The sequence below is a fragment of the Armigeres subalbatus genome, chromosome 1, assembly GCF_024139115.2.
Source record: "Armigeres subalbatus isolate Guangzhou_Male chromosome 1, GZ_Asu_2, whole genome shotgun sequence".
NCBI classification, from domain to species: Eukaryota; Metazoa; Arthropoda; class Insecta; order Diptera; family Culicidae; genus Armigeres; species Armigeres subalbatus.
In genome coordinates, this window is record NC_085139.1 from 62,184,393 (window position 1) to 62,191,416 (window position 7,024).

The 7,024-nt window shown below is 39.5% G+C and overlaps 1 pseudogene; it reads left to right on the forward strand.

The window, feature by feature from the left end:
* The first annotated feature begins 4,641 nt into the window (after positions 1–4,641).
* On the forward strand, positions 4,642–6,628 carry LOC134205648 (uncharacterized; annotated as a pseudogene).
* The last annotated feature ends 396 nt before the right edge of the window (positions 6,629–7,024 follow it).

The following is a 7,024-nucleotide window of genomic DNA, read 5'->3' on the forward strand; positions in this document are numbered from 1 at the left end:
GAAAATTCAAATAGACTTCTAGCATTTACTTAGTAAAGATTGTAAAATCGTTTAGATGGAGTAAAATCAAAGAGCAGAATTTTTTGCACAGAGGGTTGGACACATTGCCTACAGATTTGGGTGCCCAACTGAATGAGGCTTTGGCTTAGACGAATTCCAAAGACCAGTTAAACATTTTTTGTATTATTCTACTAAGTAGATTAAATTCTAGTAGATAACCTAATTCAAATTCACAACTAATCAACCAACCTATTTATTAACCAATGTTTGTCACCACACTGTCTTAGATACACCATCACATGAGGTAGATTTGAAATTGAATTCTGACGAGTTCCACCTCAACAACATTCTAACGACTAACTAACAACAACAATCATAACACGAGTTTAGTACTATTCCAATCAATTCCACCACGATGTATTGTCTCACAACTGTAAGGCCATCTTCAGTGTCTCTTATTTTACTAGACTCGACTCCAGTCAATTGATTTGTTTATTGCGATTAGTCATCGGCGTGGCAAAATTATGATCGGCGGCGCGCCGACCCAAAATCGTCGGCGGCGGCGGCGTGTGTAAAACCACCGGCGGCGGCGGCGCACAGGTCTAGGTGGAACTCCCGGAGGAATTTCCTAAGAAACTCCTGGATGAATTGCTGGTGGAATTCCCGGAGGAACTCTCAAAGTAATTTTTTGGAAGAATTTCTGAAGAAACTCCCGGGAGAATTTTCAAAGGAACCCCGGGGAAACTTCCAGAAGCATTCTCGGAAACAAGAGAATTCATCTTATAGACAAATCTTGTCTAGCTGAAACCTTTGTTGGGGTTTGTAGCTGGACCATCATCATCATCAGAGGACCTCCCGGAGAATTTTCTGAGGAGCTCGAAGATAAATTCTCGGAGGAGCTTCTGGTGGAAAATCTATATAAATTCCTGAAGAAGCTTAAATAAATTCCAATTCTGCCGAAATTCCCGAAAGAATTTTCAGAGGAACTACTGATAGAACTACCGGAATAATTTTCGAAGGAAATCCTTGAGAAATTGGAAATGCCGGTGGAACTCCGGTGGAAGAATTCCAGGAGGAATTTTCGGAGAAACTCCTGGAGGATCTCCCAATGGAAATCTTGAAGTTTCCACCGAAATTCTTTCAGGATTTCATTGCGAATTAACCTAGGAATTCCTCCGAAAATTCCATTGTTGATTTCATTTTAGGTATAATTTCGGTATAAATTTCCGGTGGAATTCCTAGAGAAATTCTTTGAAATTTTCACAAGAAATTATTCGAAACAATTCTCGGAAAATTTTATGGAATTTACACAAGAAATTCGAAGATTTTTCGTGAAATTCTCAGGAATGTTTACTGGCAATTCTGCGGAATTTCCACAGAATATTCTTATTCTTGAAAATTATGGGAAACATCACGAAATTATTGTCACATTATTATTGCAGGGAATTCTGCAGAACCTATAAAGAAGTTCGTGAAGATTTTCTTGGAGTAAATAATGGTGGAATTTTCAGATCAACTCCCGGCAAAATTTATGGTGGAATTCTTGAAGACACTGCCGAAGAAGGCATTCCTAAAGAATCCCTGATAGAATTTCGGATAGAATGCCAGGAGAAATTATCGAAGGAATTCCTGGAGAAAGCTTGCATATTGATTTTCTTCCTATTTTATAATAAATATTATTTCAGAGAGGATTTGTTTAGAAATTCAGATGTATGGTTCTAGTTTTCTTAAACTTATGGAAGAATGCAGGATTTTTATAATAATTGTTATAGCCGATTTTATATTCTTTCTGAATACTAAGTTCGTTAATATTTTTCTCACTTTATTTAAAAATATCTGATGAGCAATAAATCACGCATTTTTAAATCCATTATTGTTTTAATCATTATTGTTTCGATTTGGTTTGGATTTGGTTTCATATGTTAATATTCATGTGTTTTTATAAAACTACTATAAAACCACGATTTAGAAGACCAAAAAAGTTGCCCCCCCCCCCTTCTCGAAATCCTGGCTATGCCCATGGTTTATTTATTGGCTAAGATATTAAAGTTGTAAATTCCAAATTTTCAAAAAAAAATGTGGTTCTACTAATACCTCCACTATTGGTACCCGATTGTTTAAATCCAACGTGAAATCTTGTTTTTGACTTTCAATCTCATTTTAGTGTTTTATTTTGTATAACAGCAACGACCTGCTATGACAGTGTGGGTGTTTCTCCTCAAGGCAATTCATCCATCCTCCTTCCAAGGGAAGAGACAGAAAACAAAGTGATAGTATTGTTGCCGGGGAAGATTCCTCGAGGAAGATTTGGGTGAGCGGATAGTATCCAGCGGCTTGAGAACCACAACCGCTTCTCACCGTTGATATTAGCTACCCCCCTACCCCCGCTTTTTCCAGAATATATCCTTTTAAGTTGAAGTTCATTCCATCCCCCAACCCTCTGGCTAGTATCAACTTCTTACATTCAGCCGTGAAGAGATAGTTCGTTGGAGAACTTGGAACTCGGGAAGCGTATGTTCCAGAAGGTGGTAGCGTAGCAGAGCAGTGGGCCATCAAGAATGCCTTTATCGAAACAAGCGAGGACAACTAGGATGGGCTGCGCACTCAGCGGAAGGAGTGGATTACAGATACGACCTGGCGGAAAATTGAGGAGCGTAGAGAAGCAAAGCCTGCAATAGAGCGGCAAGAACCAGAGCGAGTCCCGTCAACGGTATTCGGTTCTAGAGATGGAAGTTAAATGTTGCTGCAGACAGGGAAGCGTGGGTGTGCTAGACAACTGGTGATATTTGCCACCTCTACGATACGATCATGACGCCTGAATGGAGCAAGGATAAATCCGAAGATGCACCGATGAAAGATGCGACAGATTAGTTATTCACCCAACTGATCAGCTTAAACGTTGATTCGAGTACTTTCAACAACTTTGAACAACAAGTTTCGATGCCCGGTAAGAGCCACCAAAGGGTGCGTCCCATTACCCGCGTCAACTCCGAAGCTTCAACATTGCAGGAAGCAGCCATCCGAAGGTAGAAGGGCCGTTTTTCCGAAAACCATTCGGCCGGATGCCTGTTGACCGAAGGCCACTATACCGAAAGTCATTTTGTCAAAAAGGCCATAAAAGTTCATTTGGCCGTATGTACAAGTTGTGCTAACCACGTGCACCCAGCACGAGAGTGTATATACAGTGACCGGCATAATAAAAATCCCACTCGCCGTTTTTCATACAAAATGGTCAACTTTGGAGATCTAGATCTCGATTGCGTGTAAACCAATTTCGCTGAAAATTTTAACAGAGCTCAGATATAACTTGAATTTTACCACACCTGAGTTCCGACTATATTGATTCATATGGTAAAAAAATTATTGCTATAATACCAAAATGATTTTTTTGGCACAAATTTATTTTTTAAATATCTTGAATTCTATAGGTTGTAAACTGATGACTTATTAAACAAAAATGCGTATTTTGGCAGTACATAAAAGTTTGCGGAATATATTTGGACACTAAGAGTTGTAGTTTTTAAGATATTATAAAACCAATTTTTTGCCAAATTTTTGCCAAAAATTTGCCAAAAAAATCGTTTTGGTATTACCGCGATAATTATTTACCCTATGAATCAATATAGTCGAAACTTAGATGTGGTAAAATTCAAGTTATATCTGAACTCTGGTCAAATTTTCAGCAGAATTGGTTCACACGCAATCGAGATCTAGATCTCCAAAGTTGACCATTTTATATGAAAAACGGCAAGTGGGCTTTTTATTATGCAGGTCACTGTAAGACTAAACCGCTATTGCCTATTCTGTGTATCTCACATTCGCTATCGCACCGCTAGTCACTGGTCAGTCAGTGTGTCGTATATAGGTTTACTATATAAATGGACACATAACAAGTAGGGATCAGGCGAGTGAATCAGCAGTCACAACACAAGTCATTTGGTACAAAAATATGCGGTGTCCGAAAAAAAATCAGTTTGAGGGGAGATTTGAATCGGAATCGACTTCCGTGGATTTTCGGGTAGTTTTGCATTTCTAATATCGGATTTTTGCTCAAAAAATTTCGTCAGAAAAAATGGTTTTCAAAAAAATGAAACAAAATTCAGTGGAATTCCGGAATAAATTTCACCCATTTCTTCTGGACTGCCTTAAATCTGAAACCAGAGATCATAGATTTCTTGGACGGCATTCCCTTGATGCTAGGGTTTTTATGACTTAGAATTTTCCACAGAAGCTTAAGAATAAAAGTAGTTATCTGGACTGTATTTTACGGCTATAATCTTGCTTTTAGATTTTTATAACAAACGGTTAAGAAAAAGCTGTTCGCTACTTCTCTGAACGTTCCAGTGAATCCGACAACCCTTTACTGACAAACCAGGCTCAAATAATTGACTTTGCATTGATTTCACTCTCATAATACCAAAGTAAATTCCGATGTTCCGGATCTTCCTGATGTCCAAAATCGATTCGTCTACAAGAATATTATATTCAAATCTTAGAATACAAAAGGTGATCTATTTTCGACACGATAAAATAAGGTATTGCATACCCATAGGGTCTGTTAACAAATTACGTAACGCTTTTGGGGGGAGGGGGAGGTCCAACTTGCGTTATACTTTGTTACACCAAAAGGTGGGGCATTCCGTGTTTGACTACGGTCGAGTTAAGTCGCATCGGCGCAATCGGTCGATCGCAGTTAATTCATTGAGAGGTGTCCAATTACGCCTCCGGTCTTTCGGGTAAAAGTGATTACTCACTAAATCGGTAACGCGAATAAGCAACGCAAGTGTCTACCAAGAGTGCAAATTAAAAACCAACCAACGAGCAGAGCTTATTTAATGAACAGTTCTAATTTCCCCCGTATGGGGGAAAACCCCGGCGGTGTAGCCGGGGAAAAAATTATGGTAATGGAAAGGATGGAGGAGGGGAAAAGCTTCCATGGAGTGTCCCCAGTATTAGTGGAGAAAACAATCCAGAGCCACTGTGGGACAATAATTGCGGCTAAAAAAACGAGAGAAGGAAAAATATTTGTAACAGTGAGGAATGAAAGTCAGGCCAAAAACCTGGCTAAAATTGAAAAACTAGTGGACGGAATTACGGTGAAGATTTATGAACATAAATCATTGAACTCCTGCAAAGTGGTAGTGTTCTGCCGTGATGTGAAAAACGATACGGACGACGCAATTCGAGACATGTTGTCAGATCAAGGCGTGATAAATGTAAAGCAAATTAAGAAGGGCGTGGAGGACAATAAAATACCTACCGGCATTTTCGTGATAACCGTGAAAGGAACCAGGCCACCTAAAGAATTCAAATTGGGTTACCTCCTCTTGCAGATAAGACCATGGTATCCTAACCCGCTAAGGTGTTTCAAGTGTCTCAAGTTTGGTCGTACTAGCATCAGCTGCCCGGCCAAGGATTAAAGTGCAGTAAATGCAGTGAAGTCTACCATGAAGAATATGGCAACGTAGCAAAATGTATTAATTGTGGTGGTGGGCATGGTGCATTTTCCAAAGAGTGCCCAGTTCTGCAAAAAGAAAAATCTATTACAAAAGTGAAAGTGGACAGAAACATTTCGTTTTGGGAAGCCAGAAACATTGTTGAATCAGAGAGCAAAACAGCTTACTCAGATACAGTGATATCATCAGTTGAAGAAGATGTTAAAAAACTTACTAATGAAAACAAAGCCTACGTAGCTAAAATCAACGAGCTAAATGAAGAGAAGAAAATGTATGCTGACACCTTGAAAGCTAAAATGGAAGTACAATTCGAGACAAAGCTCATGCAATACAAAGAAGAATTGATCAAATGTTGCCAGGAAAATGAAAAAAAGTGACGGAAATGCAAACAAAAATTGAGGAAATGCAGGAGACGTTAGACTCAGTTCACAAAGCATACAAGAAAGAAAAAACATAGAAGAAAAATTGCAGAAAAAGAGGCGGAAAAACTCAAAGAAGATTGCAACAAGCTCGAAAATCTATTGAAATCATACCAACAAAAACAGCCCCAAACACACAAGGAGTCTGGATAACACCTTGCTCTCACCACCTAGGAAGAAAAAAGGAAACACATCAATGCAACCATGTGAACAGATGGAGTTTGTTGAATCGGATTCAGAACAATCCATAGGATCTACCCACCACGACGATAATATGTAGTAAGAATATTTAACAGCTTAAACGAGACCACAACACCATACCCAAGATAAACAAGTAGTCAAAACAATCCCAAATAATATAAAAATAACACAAAATAATAACAGTCCAGCAAACAACGAAAATTTTGCGGTCTCATGGAATGTCAGAGGATTAAGGAAAAGAAGAACCGACTTAAAACTATTAATGGCCTCCATCAACCCATTGGTAGTATGTCTACAGGAAACAATGTGCCAAAAAGAACAGCAAGCTAACATCAGTAAGTATAAAATATACCACCGTCAAAGACCTGGTGGAGCCAGATCAGCTGGTGGAGTGATAACGGCAGTAAAAGAGGACATAGACAGCAAGAGTATTGACCTAAATACAAATTTGGAAGCAGTAGCCGTAAAAGTAGGTGCACCAATAAATGCTAACATACTAAACGTATACCTCCCTCCCGGAACCCAAATCCAAAAGGATGATATTTCTGAATTACTCGCTCAAATTCCTAAACCTATGATCAGGGCCGGATTTATGGGGGGGCCGGGGGGGCCATGGCCCCGGGCCCCCACAAATCTTATGTACCAAAACCAACATTTTTTGTACATTTTGGGGCCCCCACATACCGTCGGCCCCGGGGCCCCCTTCCGGCTAAATCCGGTCCTGCCTATGATAGTGATGGGTGATTTTAATGCACATCACCCACTATGGGGTTCAGACGAAATCAGTTGCCGAGGAAAAATTATAGAGTCAATCATTGACGAAGAAAATCTTGTAGTGCTCAACAATGGTGAAAACACATAAGTGAATAGTGCTACAGCAATTGGATCCTGCATCGATATATGTTGTTGTTCAGATGTACTAGCTGGTACTCTGGAACTTACCGTCTC